The 23259-nt window shown below is 50.4% G+C and overlaps 1 protein-coding gene across 1 annotated transcript in view; it reads left to right on the plus strand.

Annotated features, from left to right (window-relative positions):
• ASTN2 (astrotactin 2) overlaps positions 1–23259 on the plus strand; it is a 257021-nt gene that overhangs the window by 9273 nt on the left and 224489 nt on the right. The window lies entirely within an intron of this gene.

Here is a 23259-nt window from a genome sequence, read left to right on the forward strand (position 1 = left end):
TGTGTGAACAATAAGTTAGAAGAGAGATTTTGAAGCAGAAAGGGCAGCATTGTTATGAAAATGCTGTAGGGGAATCGTGACACTGTTTTGAAGATGAAAGTATTAGAGCAAATTTAAACTGACACGTTTAAAAAAGAAAAAAAAGTCTGCATGAAAGACAGCTCTTGACAAAACCTTCCCTGGCCAGAATGGGTCGGGGCCATCCCCAGAGGTGGGCAGAGCCCACGTGGGGGCTTTGGCTGTTGTCTGTGGCCCAAAAGGATGTGATGGTGCTGGTGGTGCTCCTGGAGCTGAGGAGCGGTGGGAGCAGCTGTGCTCATTGTGGTTCAAGCTGGTCTGAAAACTGACAAATGCAAACAAATTTTTCACAGCTGTTTAGCAAGCATCTGCATAATGGATTAGCCAAAGGACAGCATCTGGGCTGTGGGTGGAGGGGGGAGGCTGGAAATGGTCTCCTGCAGCCCTGGGCTGCTTTAGCTGGGGTAGGGGCTGGCTGTGATTGCAAGGTGAGGAGGGGCAGAGCATGAGGAGTTCCCAGCAGCTCACAGCCTTCTCCAGAGACTTCTCTTGAGACTTCTCCATCTCCACAGCCTCTGCTTTGCCTCTGCTGTCTGAGCTGCAGGTCATAGAATCGTGGAATGCCCCAAACTGGAAGGGACCACTGGGGATCCTAGAATCATTGGAGCTGGAAAGGACCTTTAAAGCTTGTCTAGTCCAACTCTCTTTAGTGAACAGGGACACCTGCAGCTTGATCATAGAATACCCCGAGTTGGAAGGAACCCATAAGGGTCACCGGGTCCAATTCCCAGCTCCACGCAGCACCACCATCCAAACCCTGTCCCCATGTCTGAGTGGTGTCCCAGTGTTCCCTCAGCTCCAGGCCTGCTGCCCTGGGAGCTGTGCTGTGCCCACCGCCCTTTGGGGTACAACCTTTCCCCAGCCCTCCCCTGGCAGCTCCATGCCATCCCCTTGGGTGCACCCTGCTGGGAAGCAGGACAGAAGATGACATCTGTGGTGTGTGATGGGTCGGATAGCACAGCTGGACACCCATCTGTGCCTTTTCTTGGCATTTTCTTTTCCTTGACCTAAATGCATCACCGTGGGGTGATGGGTTCGTGTTGCTGTTAAGCTCCAGTTTCTGTTGCTTGCTCTCAGATAGCCAGTGCCTCTGAGGCCGTGCCCTGTAATTAAAAGCCATCTATTATGATGTCTGAGGGGGCTGTGCTAGTTACAGGGCCACGAGCCCTGGCCCGCTGCAGAAGTGCTGTCAGGCAGTTCCTTCAGCAGAAAATAGGCACCGAAAATTCTTCTTCCACCCCCAACTTTGTCTTCCTGCCAGTCCTGGATTCCAGGTTTATTTCAGGGTCCTTTCTTTTGGGTTCGGGTGGGTGTGCAGTGAGTATTTTTTGCCATGTGAGTCTGACAGGCCCTCGGGGAGGATGAGTGGGTGCCTCAAAGCTTGAGGGAAAAGCTTGGCAAACGCTTCATTTCCAGGGATCTCTTTGCATTTTTGGCTGCAGCTGCTTTTTTTATTCCTGCTGCTCTTCAACTTCTGTGGAAGAGCTCAGTGCCACCCCAGCAGCACCACCATCCAGGAACGGTGCTTATCCTGTTCCTAGAAAGCTTGGCGATGGAACCTAGGCAGATCCTGATGTTCTCCCACTGTTTCCAACCTCTGTGCTGTGATGGGTGGGACAGCCCTGGGCTCCCTGTGCCTGCTGCTCCCACATATGAGAGTGTATCGTGTACCAGCATGGTGACACATTGCCTTGGTGGCTTCTGGAGGGGGGGAGAGTGGAGAAGTGGAGAGACTGGTTTGCAAAGCAGCGCTTGGTGGTGGGACGCAGTGCACTGGCAGTGTGGTTGGGGCTGGGAATCATAGAGCCTTTGGAGTTGGAAAGGACCCTTAAAGGCTACCTGGTCCAATTCTGCTGCCATGACCAGGGACACCTGCAAGGTGCTCAGAGTCCTGTTTCCTCACCATGAATGTCTCTGGGGATGGAGCATCTACCACCTCTCTGGGCAACCTGTGCCACTGCCCTTATTGTGAAAAACTTTTCTTGTATCCAAACTAATCCATTCACCCTTATCCTGTCACAGCATACCCTGCTAAAGAGTTTGTCCCCTTCCTTCTCACAGCCCTATGGATACTGACAGGCTGCTCTCAGCTCTCCCTACAGCATTCTCCTCCCCATGCTGCAGTGCCCCAGCTCTCAGCCTGTCCTCATAGGGAGCTGTTCCATCCCTTGGTGCGCTTCTGCATTGCTCCTCTGGATGTGCTTCAGCAGATTCATGTCTCTGTTGTACTGAGGGCCTCACATCTGGATGCAGTACTCCAGGTGAGGTCTCAGCAGCACAGAGCAGAGGGGCGAGGGAGCTGAAGGAGGTGAAGGCAGCATGTTGGTTGGAAGGTAGAGGGAAGGGAAGCTTTGGCCTTGTTCAGATCCATCTGGTGAATAATGGGGCTTTGAAGGGGTTCTGGGCTCTGCATTGTGCCCTTGCTACTGGCTTACAAGGTGACCTTGACTGAGTGAGCAGTGTGTGCTGCTCAGTGCACAGCAGGAAGAGAAAGATGTGAGTGGGGGGAGATGTTACATGGCAGAGCATCCTGAGGTGTGCCCATTGCCCATCTGAAGGCAGCAGCTCCCCAAGGGGCTGGTGGGTCTGGCTGTGATGGCACTGTCCCATTAGTAATTAGCGTGCTTCTTTGCTTTTCCTGCACTAAAACTGCTCTGCATTGTTTCAAGTTTCCCCTCCTCCCCAGCATGTGCACAGCATCTCCTGATCTATGCTGAGGGGTAACCTTAGCAACTCTGCTTTAGGAGGTGTGGGGATGCATGCAGCTGCCTTGCACAGGACCCCAGGAGTGTTTCTGTCCCTGGGGTCACTGCAGTGCCCACCCTGCAAAGCAGCATGCATGCAAGCAGCTGCATCTGTGCTGCTTGTGCTTTCCTTGCTGATGCATGGGCTGGGTGCATTGCCTGGTGCTGCAGTCTTGTGGAGAAGTGAGAGAGGGAGTGCTGCAAAAATTGTGGGCTGCAGGAGCCTTGCTCACCCCATCCCATAGGTGCAGGCAGTAGCCTTTGGCTACTCCAAATGCTGCTCAGAAATCTTTTTTTTTTTTTTCTTTTTGTTATTATTTTTTATAGCAGCTGGGAGTGAGCCAGGGCGAAAATGAGCCGAGGCCGCTGAAGGGAGATAAGCTGAGACGTAAACTGTGATTTTCTGCCCTGTGAGCCCTATGCATGGATTTCATCTTTTAATGGAAGTGCAGTAAATAAAAGCCATTTTCACAATAAGCTGAGCAACAGGTCATAAGCGTCTGAGCCACTGAAATTGATAGAAGTGAGCTAAGCGTAACAAATCTCCTAAAATTGCACCAGACTCCACTTGTATCTAGTCCCTTCCTGCATCTCACCAATTACAGCAAATGGCAATTATTTCTGAGCCAGAGATTTCTCTGAATAAAACCTCACTCAAACCGGAGATGCTTTATCTTCTTTTTAAATACATTTGTGCCGGAGGAAAAACCCCCGATGGGGAGAAATCCCATTTGATGGGGCTTTCCCATGCAGTGTGCACAGACAGTCCGTGCTGGCCATGCATCTCCTCCTTGTTGGGATGGAGCATCAGTCACCATCCCTGGAGGTGTTCAGAGTCATTGGTCATTGGGCGTGCTGGGGCTTGGTTGGTGGGTTTGGTGGTTCTCCCTCTGGCTTCTCCCTGCTTTTCCAGCTGGATGCAGTCCTGGGTTCCAGTGGCACCACAGTTCCAAGGACAGTGCATGGGGTGCAATTCATCCTCACTGATTTGTGGGGTTATCTGGGATGTTATTTGTGCACAGCGCTCCCCACCCAATGCAAGATGTTCTCAGCCCTGCCGTGCTCCATCCTCCCTTGAATGCAGATGGCCCTGCTGCCCTCTGCTTGGCTTAGCAAGCACTCTGTTTGTTTCCTTTGGTCTTAACTGGCTATAATCCGTGCCTGGCTGTGCCCCTTACAGGGCGGACATTTATTTTCCTTAATCTTTCCTGAAGCATTTTTATCATAAGCTCTCTGAAAATCCGTTGAAATTAGACCCTCTACATCGTCTTCCTCTGTTCTGAAGCCTTTCCTTGGCAGCCCATATCACCAGGCTGCTTGGTGCCTCTCCTCTGCCGTCCCTTATGGAAGTGGTGCTGCCCCGACCTGCTCAGGTTGTGCTGTGTTACCTCTGCATTGACTGATCCCGGCTGCATCTTTCTCTCCTGCAGGCTGATATTTAGCTGTTGAGTCCATGGGTGTGCAGGGGAAGGGATGTGCAGTGTGTCAGGGCAACAAAGCTGGTGAAGGGTTGAGCCTGGCTTTGTGCTGGGAGTTTTGTTCTTTCCCGTGCTGTGGATGAGGCTCATTCTCCAGGCACACACCTGTGGCCTTTCCCTGATGTGGAAGACAGCATCACTTGGCCACCTCTCTGTATGTGGAGGGGAAATAAGGCTGCTCAGAGCAAAGCCCTGCAGCCTCAGCTCTTGATTCAACCCAGCAGGTTGAATCATAGAATGGCCTGGGTTGGAAAGGACCACAATGATCATCTAGTTTCAACCCCCTGCAGGGTCACCAACCAGCAGCCCAGGCTGCCCAGAACCACATCCAGCCTGGCCTTGAATGCCTGCAGGAATGGGGCATCCACAGCCTCCTTGGGCAACCTGTTCCAGTGCATCACCACTCTCTGAGTGCATGAGTCTGTGCTGCAGCTGGAGCTGCAATTAGCTAAATTCAGGCTGAAAATGAAGCACAAATTAGCTGGCTGCTGCTGGATGGGGCCATGCTGTGTGACTGCGGCCATCACCTGCTCTTCTGTGGTTCAGAGTAGCCCCTTTCTGGCAGAGCTGCTCATTTGTCTCCTTGAGGTAAGCTCTCCCTGCTGGGATGGTTTGCTCTCAGCTGATGGGGACATCACCTTCTGCATCCACTTGGAAAACTGGAGTTTAGAGAGGTCAGAATCAAGAGTGAGGGTTAATGTTTTATATTGTTTAGACCAGAGCTGTTGCTTTCATGATCTGATGTGCTCTGGCCGTTCTAGGAGTGTCGTTCTGTTCTAGGAACAACAGCTCTGACCACTGAAGGAAAAGTTTATACCTTTATATACGTGTGTGTGTGTATAAAAGCGTATTTAAACATGTTGGTTAATCCATTGCAAGTAATTGTTATTGGTTACACAAATTACTGGCAATATTGCTGTGACTGTATTACAGCTTAAATTCTCACTTGATTGCTAGCACATAATTTTTAGCAAATAACTAAAGCATTCCAACTTAAACATTGTCACAGTATCCTTTAAATAGGCAAATGAGGTAATTACAATCTCCTTGGATAATGGGATGGCTTCTACCTATAGCGGGCATGTGGTGATTTCAGCAAGCTTCACCGGTCTGCCTGTCCTTAAGTGGTAGTTCTGTAGAGCTTAAAAAAAATCAACTTTGATTGGGTCGATGGGAGCTCTGTGAATGGAAGGGGGAGGATGGAGCCTGTGGTGTTTGGGTTGGGAAGTATTGCTGTGAAGTATCCTGGACACTGGGAAGGACCTGGCTCATAAGGTGGAAGTGAATTGTACTTTGAGTCAATGCATATTGCAGCAGGTGAGTCCAGTGCAGTAGGTTGGTCCAGCCTTCAGAATTGGGAAGGTGTGTGAGTGCTGCAGTTGAGGGGCACCCGCTGCCAAACCTGTCCCCCTGGGTGCTGGCCCCTTTCCCCAGCCATGCTGCTGCAGAAGGAAAGCACAGCTGCAGTGAGCCCCATGGCTGTACCTTGCCGTGCTCACCACCTCTGATGATTGTTCATTTAGGAGCACGCCTGATTGCTGACAGCTTTCAGGAGTTGTGGCACAATTGAATCAGTTCCCTTTCAGTGCATAGAAGCCCTCCAGATTGTAATCACGAGCCATTCTCCATCTCCATGTTTTGCCCAGCAGGCAGCTGCCTCCAGTTGTGCTCCTCCTGTTCCTTCCAGCCTGCTCCCTCTCTCCTGAGATGTTTTTGCTCCTCTGCCCCAAATCCAAATGCTGAGGTCCCTGCCATGGGCTGGGGACCAATGCTGTCTGCCCAGAGCGAGCCGATGCACTGAGGGTCAGCAAGTCAATGGAAAATTGAGTGTGGAGAGAATTAGGGCAGCAAGGCATAATAATAAAACCTATTGCTGTTGAAGCCGAGCCAGGAGAAGCTATAGAAGGAGGGCTGGGTGCCAACTTGAGGGAAAAAGTATGATTCACTGTGGCCCTTAGCTCATCCATCTGCAGGCTGGATTGGAGTTGGGGATAGGTTTTGGGACATGCAGGCAGTGGGGAAGTGATGCTGAGCCCTGTGCCATGCCCATAGCGGGGGAAGGCTGGGCAGGAGGCAGTTCCAGCACAGTAGGGTGTAGAGAGGGATGTGGGGCTGCCCTGAGGCTGCACACAGCCTTGCTCTCCTCCTGCAGCCCCGTGCCTGCAGCTTTTTGCAGCCTTGCTCTGCTTAGCTGTGGTCTGGCTGCTGTCAGGATCTGCTCTTCTTCTCCCTGTAGGGTTTGGGGTGGTAAATCTGAAAAGAAATATTCAACAAAGAACAGCTTGGTGCTGTGCTTTGAGCTTTGTTTTTTTTTTTTTTTGTTGCTCTAGCTGTACTTGGCATGCATGCTTTTTTTCCAAGGGGGAAATCTCCGACTTGTTAAGCAAAGAGATGCCTGAGGTCCATGGTGTGAAGGGCAGGGTGGAAATTCCTTTGCAGTGAAGGACCTGTGCTGCAAAGGCTCTGAGCAAGCGTGTGCTGAAGAGCATCCTGTAGGCTTCAGGGGCTGTTGGCTTTGCTGTGATCCCTCCCTTTGGAAAGAAGGGCTGCATGAAAGTGGCAGTCAGCCGGAAAGCCAAAGGTGGAGCTCATCTCTGTGATCCTCCTCCCCACAACCAGCCCCAGCAGGGGCTGCTGGGCATGGGCTCAGCTCTCACAGCCGTGTTATCGGCTGTCTATAGGCTGCTTTGTCCCCGAGGCTTTCAAACTTTCCTTTGTCCCAAGAAGTCAGAGTAAATTGCAGGCAGCCAGCTAGAACGTGCTTTCCTCAGGGATCCGTTTTCCTCGGCAGATAAGCAGGATTTTGTTAGGCATTGAGGTCTCTGCAGGCTCCCCAGCCTTCCTGCTGTACAGCTGGTGATTATGGGCTGCAGGATGACACGTGTGCCTGGGGAGCTCCTGACCGAGCTGGGAAACAGGGTAGAGGCTGGGGAAGCACAGGCATCCCTGCAGCATCCCCTCTGCACCTCGTTGCATGCTGCAGCATCCTCAGCTGCATGCATGGGTGATGCTGCTCCCACTGGGGTTTCCCCAAGGATGGCTTCCAGATGAGGGAAGAACCAGCCCTCATCCCATTCCAGAGCCTCATCAGGAAGCACGTGGCCCCAAATCCAGCTTCAGATCACGGCCATGAGCCAGTCCGGGTGGAGGAGCTCATATATCCTTGTTTCTCTAAATGAAGGATGCACTCAAGCAATTGAAAACAACTTCTGGGACAATCTCGTTCCATTATGTCTAATGGAATTGGGTATACGTGGTGCATAGTGTGTGCTGATATCTTAGAGAAACAAAGAGGGATTTTCCCATTATTCAGAGAATGGATGAGACGTGAAATGAACTCCTCAGAGGCGTTTCAGTTTGTCACAATAGAGCAAAGTGAGTCACATCTGGAGGATTTGGGAACAAAATGTGTGCAAGTTTGTATTCCCCATGTTTGCGTGTTCCTTCCTCTTTATTCTCTCTCCCCCCCCTTCCTTTTTTTTCTGTTAAAATTTGGCAGTGACAACCCAAAGTCCAAGGACATTTCTTACAAAGAGATGACAGCAACCTCTTGCCTCTGTCCCTCGCTGTCCCCAGGGTGGGCTGGAGCTCATGGCTGTGCTGTGGGATCCAAGCTTTGCTCCTGGCTTCTGATGCAGGAAAACGCACAGGTTTCCAAAGGAAGCATCAGCAGGTTCTCCTGAAATGAGTTTTATTTGCCATTCTGCTGGCGAGCCCAGAAGAGACATTGGGTTGTGTCTTAAAAGCTGGCAGTGACCACGAGGACTGGCAAATGCAGTGAAGCAAAGCAGAGCATCTCAGCTCTTCAGAATGCAGCAGCTGGAGCATACCAGGAATACCTAAATATCCTGGTGAACTGCAATAATTAATCTCATATTGATAAGTAAGCTAATGGAGTCAATGGACTATGGGATGTTGTATGGGCAGCGTTGGGATTGTTCAATGCTTGCCAGCCAGAGAGGAATGAACAAAGATTTCCTCACTGTTTGCCACTCAGGCTGTATATTTCCACTGAAGAAACGGGGGAAGGAAAGGGGTGAATGCTCCGTTTGTACCCTTGGGCTGGCTGGATTAGAATTAAAAGGGTAATTTTACTTGGAGATATTGTTTTCCATGTCTGGATTCCAAGAGGTTTTGTTGGGCATCGTTTGGCTGATTCTGCACTGTTGTGTTTTGTGGGGGCTGGGATAGGGCTGCAGATGCAGCACGGGCAGCAGCTCCCCTCCATCACCTCGTGCTGATTTCGGAAGGGATGTGGAGTCTCTGTTTCATGGCACCAAACACTGTAGTTTTGCTTCTTCTTCAGCAGCATCACTTAATTTTCTCCTGCGAAAGTACTGCCTGAAAATAAGTCTCTGACAGAAGAAAGTTAATTAGAAAGAGACATAAATCTCTTCCATGGCCCTGCAAGTGCCCGGCTCCATCCCTGCTCCTTCCTTTGTTGGGTCTTTGTGCTGAGCTCCTCTCTGCTGCAGTCTGATGAAGAGCTGCCTTGAAAGGCAACTTGCAACTCTTAAAAGGACTGTTTCCCGACTTAACAAATCAATGCATTAAAATCTATAAATATTTAATCTCTGCTCGCCCTCTGGAGGAGCTCCATACCTTCTGCCTTGCTCTTCTTCTCCCCAGTGCTAAGGTGAGAGCCCTTCCCATGGCACCTCATAGCATGGCTGCCCTGTGGCATCCCGCTGTCTGTAGGGGAAGCCCTCAAAGACCACAGAGAGCATGGGAAAGCCCTGATGGTGTTTTTAGATGTGAGTCAACTAGCAAGTCGCATGGCATTCCCAGCAGGTTTAACCCTGGAGCTTGTAAGACTGTGGGAGTTTTGTTTCTAAGCATTCTCCCATCTGCTTGAGATGCCCAGCGGTGATCTTGGCAAGATAAAGAGTCTTTGGCAATCATAAGACTCGTTTGAGTTGGAAGGGACCCTTAAAGGTCAAATCAGTCCCACTCCCCATTCCACCTTCCTGTCCCAACCTGTTGTGGGAGCGTGGCTCACCCATAGCTCTCATTTCTGTGCCTGCTGCAGCCCTGAGCTGCGCAATACCAACCAACCCCCAGGCGAACTCTTAACAATCTCTAGAGAAGAGACATCAATAATGTGACTTGTGACTGGGGTCCTTCATCACTTGGAACACTGTGAGGTTTTTTTTTTTCCCCTCTCCCCACTGCAATTACGTGCAAGGCCTTGTATCACCTGCTGTCAGAGCTCCCAGGGAGAGGCAGGGATTTGCTGAAGGGTTTTTGGGGTTGATGTCTTGAGGGATGGGAGCAGGCCCTCCTTCAGTCGCTCCTGTGCTGCCGGCTGTGTGTTGATGAGCTGTGACTTTAAGAAGCCACAACAGTGTGAGTGCTGGCATTTTTCTGGGGAGATGTACCCCAAAGCAAGGTGCTGGAAGCCTTGATGCCCCATTAATGCTGGCAATCAGCATAGGGCTGAGAGGACTACATGATGGCTTCTGCTGTACCGGGTGTCCTGCTGCCCATGCGTTGTCTGCAATCTGCCCCGTTCTAATTTCTGAAAATAGGAGAGAACCCAATAGGTGAGAATTTCTGGGGGCTGGCTCTCATGCAGGGGTGCAGCCTGCAGGGAGGTGTGTGGGATCCATTGCGTGCTGAAAGCCACGAGGTGCCGAACGTCTTGATTTCACCCCACTCCCTGAAATGGAAAGGAAATTCCAAAACTCTCCCCGTGACAACTTTGACACCTCTGTTACCATTTGCTCCGAAATTACCTTTCAAATATAGTTCAATCCTTCTCCAACAGAAGACCTGTCAGAGAGAGACTCTTCCAGGACAGCTGAGAAGGAGAGAGAGTGCTGCAGCATCCCTCCGAGGGAGCTGAATGTGGCACATCTCTGCTCCCAGCGCTGTGCTGTGCTCTCTCCTCCTGCAGCACGAATCCCAAAGGGAGGCAATGTTCTGAGTGTTGTAATTTGATGATAATAATTCAGCATTTACAGAATCTTCCATCTTTGAATAACAAAGCATGTCAGGAAAAAAGAATGTGATCCCCGGTGACAGGCGGGAGGATGAGAGGTGAAGTGACTTTGCTGGGTGAGCTGAGCTGCAGATCTGGGGGTGAAAGCTGCGTTTTGGGGCCTCAAGCCGTAGGGTTTCACCTTCCTGCATTGAGCAGGAGGGGGAGGCTGGCTGGGAGCTTGGGAGAGGATGGAATGACATTGTTCATCTGCAAAACAAACAAAAGCAAGCTCCTGAAAAACGATCCCGCTGCTTTCTGATGACATGTGAAATGTCAAAGCTGAGAGAGCAAGCAGTTTTTGCACTCCTGCCCTTGAAGAAGTGCTCAGACATCTGCATGGAAGCAGCGTCCGTGTTATCATTACAGCTAATTGTTCCAACTCCTCCTTATCTGCATGGCTTCCCCTCTGAGATGACCGAGTGAGGGGATGTGGGAAGGGGAGGGGGCAGTGAGTCAAACCCTGGGACTGGAACAGGAATTGTCTTTAATTAAAGTGCTGCAGCACTGTACTCACTGACATGGCTCAGGCAGGCAGCATCCAGGCAGGCTGGGAGCAGAGTTTGGTGGGTGTCTCTTTCTGAGATCCTTGTTAAATGCTCCTGAATTAGCGGAGCTGCCCACAGGCCTCCTGCTGTTGGCCCTGGGAGGGAGCAGGGCTGGATGCATCTCTCCCTGCTCCAACGCCTCCAGCTGTGTTCTTGCATCCTGCTGCCTATTCCTGCCTCTTCCCATCCCTGTGCTCTTATCATAAGTTGGAAAAGACCACTAAGATCCAACCCCATCCCACCTTGCCCGCTGACTGCATCCCTCAGTGCCACATCTCTGTGGTTGTGGAACACCTCCAGAATGGTGACTCTACCACTCCCTGGGCAGCTGTGCCAATGCGTTACCACTCTTTTGGAGAAGAAATATTTCCTAGTATTCATCCTGTACCTCTCCTGGTACGACTCAAGGCTGTCCCCCCTCTTGTCCAATTGCTGAGAGCAGATTGTTCAATTGTGGCCTGGGAGCAGAGGCTGACCCCCACTTTGTCACAACCTCCTTTATTGCTGGGGAGCACAGTGATGTTGCTGTGGTGTGTTGAGGGGTTTAAGGAGCCTGGCATGAGGAAAGAAGGGGCCCAGATTGGGCATCCAAGCTGCAGTGCTGGTGAGAACACACATCCCTGCAATATGCAAAACACTTGCAGGAGCAATGGGAATTTCTGCCTGACCTCAGCTGGTGTGATCAACTGATGCCCTGAAGCATGAAAATAAATAGCTCTGACTCATAAGAACAAGTGGTGCAATTACTTTAGCTCGGATAAAATATTTGTAAGTATCTAATCCTTTCCTGTACCGTGTGCAGAAGCGAGCACTTATCTCCCTGCTGCTCCCCTTCCCCACCCTGTGCTCTGTGTGCAGTGCCTTTGCTCACGCAGCAGTGCAGGGAGGGATGCTGTGACCCCACAGCCTCCATTCACCTCATGGAAGTTATTCTGTCCATCCTACGTAGCTGAAGGCAGAGCAGGGGATGCTGACAATGGTCACTGAACACCATGCAGGAAGCTGACTGCAGATTGCTTTACGTGTAGGGAGCCGTGTGGGGTTGCCTGTGGTTATGGGGCTGAGCGTGGGGTGTGCTCACTGCTGGGGTCAGGCACCAGGCTCCTCAAAAAGGGAACCCCCCCCACCTCCCCATGCCAACTGCTGCCTTCCCCTTTAGCTCTCTGCATTCGCCTGGTAATGTCCCAAGCTGTCTTTGTGCTCTTCTTGCAAAATGCAGAGATTTTTCTGACTCAAACATCTTATTTTTTTAAAAAGTATTTTTGTCCAACGCTGATTTAATGGTACTTTTCTTCGAGCTAGCTTTTCTTCTCAAGCACTCCTTGTTTCTGAACTAATTGTCAAATGAACATTAAGTTGACAGCGAAACATTTTAAGTGGTTGTTTTTTTTTTTTTTTACCCTCAATGCTTTCAGCAAACAGAAAAATGATTTAATCACATGGCTGTGCCCTGATGTCCAATCTGCCTTTGGTTGTGCTATATTTGGACAGATGTATGTGGCAATACGTTCCTCTTCTTTTTTTTTTTTTTCTTTCCTCCTTTTTCTCTCGATTTCACAGTCAGCAGGAAAACAGCCCTGACTTCAGCTGTGCTATTGCAGGATTAGCATCTTGCCAGGACTTGAGCCGTGCAACTGGATGTGTGCAAGTAGTGGGTTTGCAAGGTTCCCTGCAGCATGAGGGCAATGGACTTACTGCTGGATGGAGGCTGAGTGGCACTGGGGTGCTGTGCTCAAGCTGCTCGGAAGCAGTCTGAGTCTATAGAGCTAAAAGTAAGGATGCTGCAATCCTGGACTGCTGTTCCTCATCCTCCTCCCAGCTCTCATCCCATGTTCCTTGGTGCAGTGGTGATGGTAGGACTGTGGGGTGATGGGACACTGGATGTGAGTAAGGAGAGCTCCATCCTGGGAGAGTCCTGGTGGTGTTAGGGCTTTGTTGGCCTCGTAATGGGGCCATTATGGGTCATGGTCATAATGGGTTTCTGCATCTCAATGTAGTTGAAGCTGCACCTCAGGTACTGTGTTCAGTTTGGGACCAAGGAAGGCACTGGAGCATGTCCAGTGAAGGGGTGGGAGGTGATGGCCTTAAGTTGTGCCAGGAGAGGCTCAGGTTGGATATCAGGAAACATTTCTCAGGAAGAGCAGTGATGCAGTGGCACAGCTGCACAGGGAGCAGTGGGGTCACCAGCCATGAAGGTGTTCATCTCACGTGGAGATGTGGCACTGAGGGATGTGGTCAGTGGGCACGGTGGGGTGAGTTGGGGTTGGACTGGGTGATCTTAGAGGTCTTTTCTAACCTCGGTGGTTGTGTGATTCTGGCCAAAGCAAGTAGAGGGATTTTCTAGTGCTGCTTCACCAGCAAAATAGATGCTCAGGTATGGAGGAGTCATCCGAACGTGTGTGATGGGCGTGGGACCACAGGGATACTTCTTCATCTGTTTTCTGGAAGGTGTTTGCTCATGGGGAAAGGAGTGCCAGCCTGGAACGAGGTGCTTTTTAGGCAGCAAATAACTGCAGGGACGAGGCTGTGTGGTGAGAGCTTGGGGCGCACGTTGGGCTGGGATTTCTCTGCTCGGCAGTGTGAGTATTTGTGCCAAGCATTCCGAGCAGGGCTGGAAACCAAAAGTGCCTGTGACACACGCAGACTAATTACCATGGGCTGCCCCTGGAGAGCGGCTATGAGCAGAGCTGTGCGTCCTGTATCTCCATCACTCCCTGGGAAGGAAACAAAACCAGGCTTGTACCCGCGGTCCCTGCGGACACGGGGAGATGCATGGCTCAGACTTGATTGTATTACTGTCTGCTGCCATGATATTAAAAGCATTTAATGAACACATTTTGGGTGTGCGTTGATGTGCCAGCACTGTGCTTGCTTTGGGAAGGAGGTGCTGAGGTTCCTGATGTAAGTGGGACCCTGAGGGAGGTAGCACCGTGTCGCTGGGCTGCCATCATAGAACTCATGTCCTGGGCATTAAGGGAGGAGACAAATATCCATAGTGCCTTTGTTCTGAGCCCGTGTGTCATATTTGGGGGTTTTTTTGTTCCCCTTCAAGATGGGGCTCTGTCAGTCTGCCTGTCTTGGGCATCCCAAAGGTTGTGTTTTGCCATGAGGCAGGTTTATTTCTTTGGCTCTCTTTCTGATGAGGAGTGACAAGAGTCTCCATATGGCACTTGTCAGCCTTCCCTCTAAAATGCAAGTAGTCTGGAAAGACTTTGGCTTGAGCAAAGCGTGTCCTTCCAGTGGAAACCTATTAGCTGCTGCTTTTTCTTTCCTCCCCCCTCCGTCCTTGTTAGAATAAAGTGCTTTGCATGATTTTCCCCCTTGTTTCAGCCAACAAACATGTTTGTTTCTCCTTAATTACCTGGGTGTCAATGGGGTGCTTCATCACTGTCTCTCCTCAGCCGGTTCCTTTTCCTTTCCATGTGGAGCAGCTAATCAGAAGCCTCGATTGCAAATCCTGCAAAAATCCTTAAGTCTTAAAACTGGAAAGTAACCAAAAAGTGACCTTGAAATGACTTTCCATGTCCATGGAAATTAAAATTAACTGGACTGATTTGACTGGCCTGAGGGGAAGAAGGTATTTTAAAATAATAAAAAAAATAGTAATCTGACAAATGAGCCAGGAAAGTTTTGAATGTCTCAGGTGAACAGGGACATTAGAATATGTATTAGTTATAAATGCTCTAGTGCTGAGTGCCTGAAATTGTTGGAGGAAAGTAACCTGTGGGTGTTAGGATCTATGTGGGGGATGTGGCAGTGGGAGCTGCTGTTTATTCTGGTGGCTGTGGCAGTGTGTTGCACAACTGCAGAGGGTTGGAGGGGTGTGCAGGTATGGTGTGTTGGTTGTGAAGCTTGAAATGGTTCATGTGAGGTCATGTAGGATGGTCCTTGCTGAAGTTGTGGGTGAGTCCGTGTCCCTGGTCCTGCTTCTTCCTTATGGATGAACAGCTGAGATGGAGGTGGCTGGAGATGTGCGTGGGGTTGGTCCTCTTGGGATTTCCAAGCCCGGGGTTTTCACTTCCAGCTACCACATCCTCCAGGCAGTGCCACGCCGTGGCTCTATGAAATGTGATCTTTACCCTCATGGAAAATTTCTTCTCCAAAAAGGTGGTCAGGCACTGAGCAGGCTGCCCAGTGAGGTGGTGGGGTCGCCATCCCTGGAGGTGCTCAGAACTGTGGAGATGTGGCACTGGGGGACGTGTCACAGGGCATGGTGGAGATGGGTTGGACTCATCTCATCTTAGAGGGCTTTTCCAGCCTCTATGATTTGATGCCAAGCAGCCAGAAGTGCAGCATGCATGGGGGGAAGGGTGTTGGCGTGGTGACTTGGGGAAGCATGGGGCATGAAGGAGTACTGGGGTTATGTGGCAACCTCCATTTCCCTGTTGTCAGTCCCATGACTGCCAATGGCCTCGTTTGTCAGTTTTGAGGTTGGACAGCAGCTTTATCTTGACAAGAGAGAGAGAGATTTAGAGCTCTGTAATCCATGCTTGTCCATCCTAATTACTTCCCTTATCAGCCTTCATGAGAGTAACTTCACAGTGGTAATTAGTCCCTTGAATCCCACCCTATCTTAATAATTAACAGAGAATTTGAATAGCAGGGAGGGGGAGAATTGCTGTTTTGGGCTGGGAAGGTCCTTTTTGGGTGGAGAGTAACACAGATTTCTTAAGCAATCAAGCACTGACTGCAGAGAGCAACAGTGGGGGTGACTGCAGGACGATGCCCAGGAGGAGCCTGCTGCATTTGTGTTTGCATAGCATGAGCTGTTCCAGGGCAGGGAGTGCTGGTGGGGCAGCATCAAGTTAGGGAGAGCCTGTGCTCAAGTGGGTCCACTTGGAGCTGGAAGCAACGCCGTTGCTGCAAATGAGTCGCATTCATCATAGCTGGTGGTGGAGACGCAGCACAGAAAGAGGGCAGTTTGACCTAATGCTGCCCTAGAGCAGCTGCAATTACTGGAGTATAATTCATTTCAAATGGATCCAGAGATTTCTTTCCATTAATATCCAGAGCCAAATAGAGGATTCCTGAGTCGAGCTGTGGGAGGCTGCGTGCTGCAAGGGCAGAGCTGGACCTGGCAGGACTCCTGCATGCTTCCCTGGGTAGGCACCAGTTGTCATTGCTGCTGTTAAAAGAGCATCTTAACACAGGTGGCTCCATTGGGTGTGATGTGATGATGAAGGGCAGCCAACGGTGGCAAATCTCTTGCAGAAGAACTTGATGTTCAGCTTTTTCCAAGTGGAATAACTTTGGTTCATAAAGTTCGGATCTTCCAGTGCGTTGTTTTGCACCCAGAAGTTTGCAGGAGATAGAAAAGGGTGACTGGAAATGACTCCACTTTCACTGATTTTAGGAATTGTTGTTGGGGCACAACGTGCAGAGAATCATAGAATCATTAAGGCCGGAAAAGTCCTCTGAAGATCCCCAAATCCAACCCAAAACCATCCCACCATGCCCATGTTCTGAAACACTTCCAGGGATGGTGATTCCAGCATTCCCTGGGCAGCTGTGCCACTGCATCACCACTGTTCTGGAGAAGAAACGTCTCCTAACGTCCAACCTGAACCTGAGACTGTGGCATTAGTTTAGGTGCCTGGTGTTGCCTTCAACTTGAAGATCCAGCCGTGTGTTTTGCGTTTGGTGGTTCTTTGTAAGCAGACGAGGCCCAGCCCTGCCCTGTTGTGTGCCATGGAATGAGGCCATTCAGCAGCAGGGTGGGTCTGAGGGGCAGGTGGTGCTTTTGCATGCTGTGCTGGTTCTGAGAATAAATGCAGCTCCGTGCTCCAGAGCTGACCTCTGTCTCCAAGGACCCTGCAAATAAATATATGTAACGGGAAGGATGGAATTGGAATCTTTTTTTAGGTTGCTGCTTTAATTTTCAGATGTCTTCTATCTAACCTGGCTCCGGGAAAAAACATCTTGGTTTTTATTACAAGCCCCAAAGGCTCATACTAATAGGTTGGTTTAGAGCTGGCAGTAATGCCTTCTAGAAAGTGTGTGCAAAACTAGCTGAACTCGAGGCTCTGCTAGCAGCTCAGCATCCCCATCTCAGCATCTTCAATGGCTTTTTCCATTCCCTGCTCCCAGCCCAGGTAAACCATGTCCAAGAGTTCATGGTTGAGCCCAGATTTTTGGGGATGGGATTTTTGGCAGCGACGTGGATGGGCATGGAAGATGCATTTCCTTCTGCTCCTTCCAAGGCAGTTTGCTCCTCGCTGTGGTGCCAGGCAGTGATGGCCGTGGGGAGACAGTGGGCGCAGGGTGAGGACCTTGGTGGCTCCCACGTGGTGCAGCTGTGGTGGGGACACGGCTCCTGTGCCATCTGCCTCTCCTGTCATTGTGTCTCTAAATCAAAGAGACAGCTCCATTCAATAATTCATAGCCTCATGTCGCCTCTGTAATATTTAAAGATGCCATTTGGGTTGTCCTTCCTGCAGGCTGGAGGGACAGCAGCAGAAGTGATGGGGTTCCTTGAGCAGTGCAGTTCATCTGGCAGCCCTGCCATTCCCAACACCAACTGGCAAAGCTGTCCCTTAAGGAATGCCTTGTAATGGTCTTATCCTGCCTATTTCCATTCCTGTAAAGACTTTCCCAAAATCTGAGTGGAGTGGAGGGTGCTAAGCAAGTCCAAAGCGTTTGATTGTTTAGAAGTCACTGGAGTATCCCATGTTCATTATTTTAACAATTGGAGAGAGGATTTTATTTTCTCCAGAATCATAAACACAATCTTCAGTGTGTTTTATGAAAACAATAAAGCTAAACTCTAATAACCACACATTTTCCTTGCTTTATGTGCACGCATCCTTGGGGAACGGGGCCTCAAGGACTCATCTTGCTCTGCTTTTAACAGAGTTTTAATGTGCTCAAGTTGGGAAGCGGTGGAGAGCTGGATTCTGACTTTGCTTTGGTACCTGAAGGAATTTCTTTGCCTTTAAAAATGCTCAAGGTGAGCAAAAAAGGGAATGTTTGGAAGAGGAAATTAGTGACGCATTGCGAAGATGTTAGCACTGCGATCTGCAGATCAGGCTTCATTCAGATGCTGTATATCACAAACTCTGCTGTACGAGGACTAATTCATTTTCCAGCATCTCTTTTTTTTTTTTTCTTTCTTCTTTTTAAATCCTGTGAATAATATTGTTTTCTTTTAGAAGAGATCTGAGGCTCTCAAAGGCAATTTGTGACATAGAACCAAAGTGGGGAGGTGAAGGGAAGCAGTTCCTAAAGTAGTTAGCCACCTGATGGATTGTTTTATATTTGAGTGCAGAAGTAGGTTAGGGCCCCGGCTCCGTCCGTGGCTGTGAGTTTTGATTGAGAACTCACTTAACGAGATACTTTTCATCCAGAAGTGTTGATAAATCCAAAGTACCATGGAGATGCTCCAGTTTTGAACACTTTTTGGGGAGCAGGCAGGGAAGGAAATGCCATCTTTTGGCATTTCATTGAATTGTGGCTATACAGCAAATAGCAACTGCCTGAGAGGAGGTGGGGTCTCCATCCCTTAAGATGTTGCAGAACGGTGGAGATGCGGCACTGAGAGTTGTGGTCAGTGGGTATGGTGGGGGTTGGAGTTGGACTCAGCGATCTTAAAGGTCTTTTCCAACCTTAATGATCCCAGAAAGGCTGTGTTTTTGGCTGGTCCTTGTGAGCACTGGGTGGCAAGAGAAGGAACCCAACATGTGGGATGTGGGGAAGGACGATTTGTGGCTGTGCATCCTGAAACATTGACACCAATGGGCTGAGGAGCCCAAATGGTGCTGGGGCGAGAGGAAAGGAGAGGAGGTGAGATGCGCTGCTGCTGCTGATGGCAGGAGGTGGTGCGTGGGTGCAGGCATTTCCCAGGAAGGGATTTTTTAGAGCCAGCTCTGTGCTCTGTACATGGACAGGGTCCCACATTGCTCCTTGCGTGTCTGGAAGGGTATTTGGGGCAGCAGGAGAGAAGATGCGCTCTGACCGTCCTGTAGGGCACACACAGACGTGTGCTGAGCAAGCCCTGGGATGCACACCTGCTCACACACGTGCCCAGCAGTGTCCCTGAGCTGGCAGAGCCATTCTGGGCAGCAGTGCTTAATGAGCCCAGCTTGAATGGGCCAGCACTGCTCGGTGCCTGTTGGAGCTGACGCGGTGTTCTCACGTCCTGAGCCCTTTGATGCCTGTCTGAGAGCATCGGCGCGCACAGGCTTCCAAAAGAGCTCTCAGCAGAAGAGTGATAAATGTGTTTAATTTTTGCGGAGCTTGTAGCCTGGTTTTATCCCAGGATCCGTCTCTTGAGGTTTTATTAGCTGATGGTGACTGTAGGAAAAAGTCAAAGCGACCAGATAGGAACAGCCGTGGAATTGATGTCGGAAGCAAGAACGTGTTTTGGAGATAACGTTTCTCATTCTCATCATTGCTGTGTGCTGAGTTCTGGCAGCACAATCCCAGTTCTGCTGTAGCTATGTGGCTGCTGCCCACCAAAAACCCCTTCTGTATAGATGGGGGGTGCTTCGTTGTGCACTGCTTGGGTCCGAGCATCCCTTCAGAGTCCAGTGATGAGACAGGTGACAAATGCCCATTTCCCTGATGTGCAGCTGATAAACCTGTGTGGGGAGAGCTCAGTTCAGATGGCAGGAGGGGGCCCAGCTCCTGTGTGCTGGGTGGGCGAACCATCACCCACCTCTGGGGCTGCAAGAGGGACAATTTGCAAACATGCATTGATGCGTTCCCATAGGGAGCCGGGCTGTAAATCATCACCTTGCAGCCTGCATGCAGATTCATCCAGGGAACCTATTTAATTAGGGGATAAATTTAGAAATCAATTATTATTTGCAGAAACAGTTTCCTTCCCTCTAACGAGGCTGCAAGGATTCATCCCCCTCTGCCTCTCCCATGACCTCTGTGTATGCAGAACAGGGCTGGAAGTGCTCTGCATTTTGGCTTATTATTGATGATCCTTTTGGGACGGCGACATAAGACTTTCCCCAGGACTCTTGTAGGGCAGCAGATGGGGATACAGAAATGCAACCGTGCTGCTTATGGATCTAATGGTCCAGCGATGGTGGGAGAAATGGATCTGAGGTGAATGGGGATGTGGACCAGCCTTTCCAATGAGTGGGCTGCTCTCTTCATTGCAGCAGGCTTGCTGCGAGACAGGTCCGATGCTGTATGCAGGGGCTGTGCTGTGCCCAGCCCAGGGTGGCAATCATGTCACTGTGAGAGCATCGCTGCTGTGGGCTGCATGTGTCTGTGCCACTTAGGTGCTTTTAAGCTCTGACAAATTGCTTCGCCTCTGTTTTGATTTATCCACTTCTAAATGTGGAAAAAATATTTTACCCACAGGCTCTGAGAAGTCTTAATAAATTCATTTGCTTTTATTTTACTTTATTTTGGATTTTAATGCCTCCTTGTCATCTGATGCCACTTGCGGAGCCCTCCAGCTGCTCTGTGCTTTTAGCTCTTTTAGCTCAGTCTGCTTCATCTCAGCAAGCTCAGCTCGGGGAGAGGTGGCAGTTTTCATAGCTCTGTTTCCACCAGCCAATGTATTCCTGGCAGGGGATTTGTGAGCAGCCACCATGTTTCCTGGTACGTGGGCACCTAGGGAGCAAGAACTCAGAAGCATCTCCCAGAGAAGGGCCAGGATGCTCAACTAACCCTAATCCTTGCTTGAAATCTGCCTTGAAAGCAGGGGCAGGATCCTGTTTGAGTGGGATCCCCATCACAATGTACATGGAGGAGCTCTGGCAAACGTTCCGCCCTGTATCAAATACTTCTTGCTTTTCGGGCAAGGACAAACCCAGTCTTTTCCAGGCTGCTCATGCTGCTGCTCCAGGTGATCCCATCCTTGCTTGCTGCTCTTTTGTCCCGGTGTTGTCAGCCCATGGGCAGCTCCTGCAGTTCACTGGCTGCCAGCTGTGCCAGCGCTCGCTGGGAGGAACCGTGCTGTAAAAATTGCTTTGCTTCACTGCCTGAGCAGCGCCGTGAGCTATCATCTTACCTTATCGTTTTAAGAGGTATGTTTCCCAAAGAGAGACGTTTAAAAATGCATGGAGGTTATAAAGATCTTGCCTAGTTGTAATCAAGCTCTGGGCGATGCTCGCCCCCGGAGTGCTGCTCCGTTGCTCCAGCGGTGCACTGTGCACACGTGTGGATGCTGTAAGTCAGCTGCAATGCTCGGCTTTCTGGTGGAGCCTCTTGGCTTTGCAATGCCCTTCGAGTCACCCCAGCAGGCTCTGCTGCCCTTCCCTCCCATGGCAGCTTGCAGGGAGGAGCAATTTGGGGATACAAGGCTGCCCCAACCCTGTGGACTGTGTGCTGCAGCCATGGGCACTGCCTGGCTTGGGGCAGAGCATCCAGCCCTGGTCTAGCAGTTCCATGCAGAGAGCTGAACTCCCAGCCTCCATGTCCCTTTTGTCTCGCATAACCCAGCCTTAGCACAGTCACGAGGCACTGCTGGAGAGCTTGTTACCTGCAGGAAGGCTTCCCCATTGGAGAGATGTGCACCCGTTTCTTTCATGGGGATTTATGGTTGAGTTATCAAAAAGGAAATGGTGCTTGTGCCTTTGAAATAGCAAAAGCCTCTTCAGACTATCAGCTATTCCCATTTATCAGCAGTATCTGCTTGGCTTTGTGTATGGCACTCAGTGAGAACTCAAAGCGTCCTTGTGATGTTGTTGTGAATCCATTGGGAGTAGGGGTGCAAAAAGGGCATAGGGCTGCAGCTCAACATCTGTACACCATCCCTCCTGTGGGCTTCCTCCATCTCTGGAGGGCACACGGGAGCAGCTGTGACGCTTAAAGTTGTGTTCCTTTGCCTTTTTGTGGGTGATGGCCATGTTGGCCAACTGGATGAGGAAGCTGCCCCCAGCATCTCTCCATCTCTGCTATTCTGGCGCTGGGTATGGTGGCAATGTGTTGGCAGTTGGACTTGGTGATGTTAGTAATCTTTTCCAACCTCAATGATTCCATGATTCCCTTCTGGGCTCAGCATTCCCCATCCAAGCAGCAGTGCCCTGCTGTGCTGAGCCACGTGCCAGCTGTCTCCATAGGGCTGGTTTAACACGTAGCAGTACCATCTGCCTGTGTGCAGTTGGCTTCCATGGCTGGTCAGTGGGAGTCTCTGCTGACAAATAAAAATGGAATTGAATGGAAGGGAATTGAAAGTCAAAAGGGCCCTGTAATAATTTTAGACTGCCTGAGGCTCCGCGCTGAAGCCCTGGCATTATAAATAAGGGTAATGGACTAAGGACTGAATTGCAATCAAAGCAACTGTAAGAAAGGGGAATGTACATGGAGCTTCCTTAAGCGTGGAGGCTGATTGTGATCTGCAGGCAGTGAAGGCAGATCAATACCTGCTCGTGGCTTCCGTCAGCCTCTGCAGCCTTAGGTTAGAGGGGACGTGGGGGCTGCAGAGCCACCAGGAGGGGCTTAGGGTGCACAGTGGGAAGGGGCTGGCTCTGTCCTCATCGCTTGTCCCATGTCATCTCTTGGTCCTCAGCTCTGTCTGCATGGTGATGCAGGCTGCTGGCCTCCTGCTGTGCCTCACCATAATTGCGTCTGTCTGGAATATGCACTTTTTTAGAAAGAAAGGCACAGTGCACACATGAATGTTTATGAATTAATTTGGTGGGAGAGTGAGAAGAATCCCAATGTTCTGGTTGGGTTCACTGTGCCTGATGTCAACTGGAAGAGATCCACTGTTAGTGGGACAGCGAGAGCAGCATTAGGCTGTGGCACCTGTGTGTGTTCATTGCACAGCCCTGGCCTGAAGGTGAAATGTGTTGGAGAGCCCTTTGCACATGTGTGTTTCTGCTGTACCCATGAGTTTGTAGCGTGAGAGCTTTATTGGTAAATGTACGTCTTGAAGACCACAAGCTGGGGTGCAGACCTTCAGCAATTAAGAAACTGGGGGTGTGCTGGTCATGAGGGCTCCAGCTGGGGGATCCTTGGTGGTGGCTCAGCTGACTGTCAGCTGTTTGTCAGTTATCTATCAGCTGTCCGTCAGAGCTGCCTATGAGTTAACTACCATCCCTATGCAATCTTTGAGGTGCCCGCTCTCCAGAACATACACGAACCCAGCTTCTCATTCTTCTTCTAGACAGCCCCAAAGCAACAAAAGCCACCTCGCCTTGTGCTGGGCTCTGGCTGTTTGGTCCATCCAGCATCAGGAAGAGCAGAGGAGATGCTGAACTTGAGCTTTTACAGTGCTGAGGCTGTTGCCCATGGGCTCCCTCAGGACCAAGGCTCCCTGCTGTCCTCCTGCATCCACAGCAGCTCCCAGTCCAGCCCTGGGGACGTGCTGTGCCGGAGCCACCCGTGGAGTTCCCTGCAGGTGCAGAGCATCTCATGCTTTGAAAAGAGATGATCAGAGGGAGCTTGTCAACCTTCTTAAACTTCTGAGCTTCTCTGTTCCTTTTTTTTTTTACGACGTGCAGCTGTGTTTGTGTGTTGCCCTGGGG

This window comes from Lagopus leucura, unplaced genomic scaffold (genome assembly GCF_019238085.1).
Source record: "Lagopus leucura isolate 7727_CA_CO unplaced genomic scaffold, USGS_WTPT01 Super-Scaffold_100022, whole genome shotgun sequence".
NCBI classification, from domain to species: domain Eukaryota; kingdom Metazoa; phylum Chordata; class Aves; order Galliformes; family Phasianidae; genus Lagopus; species Lagopus leucura.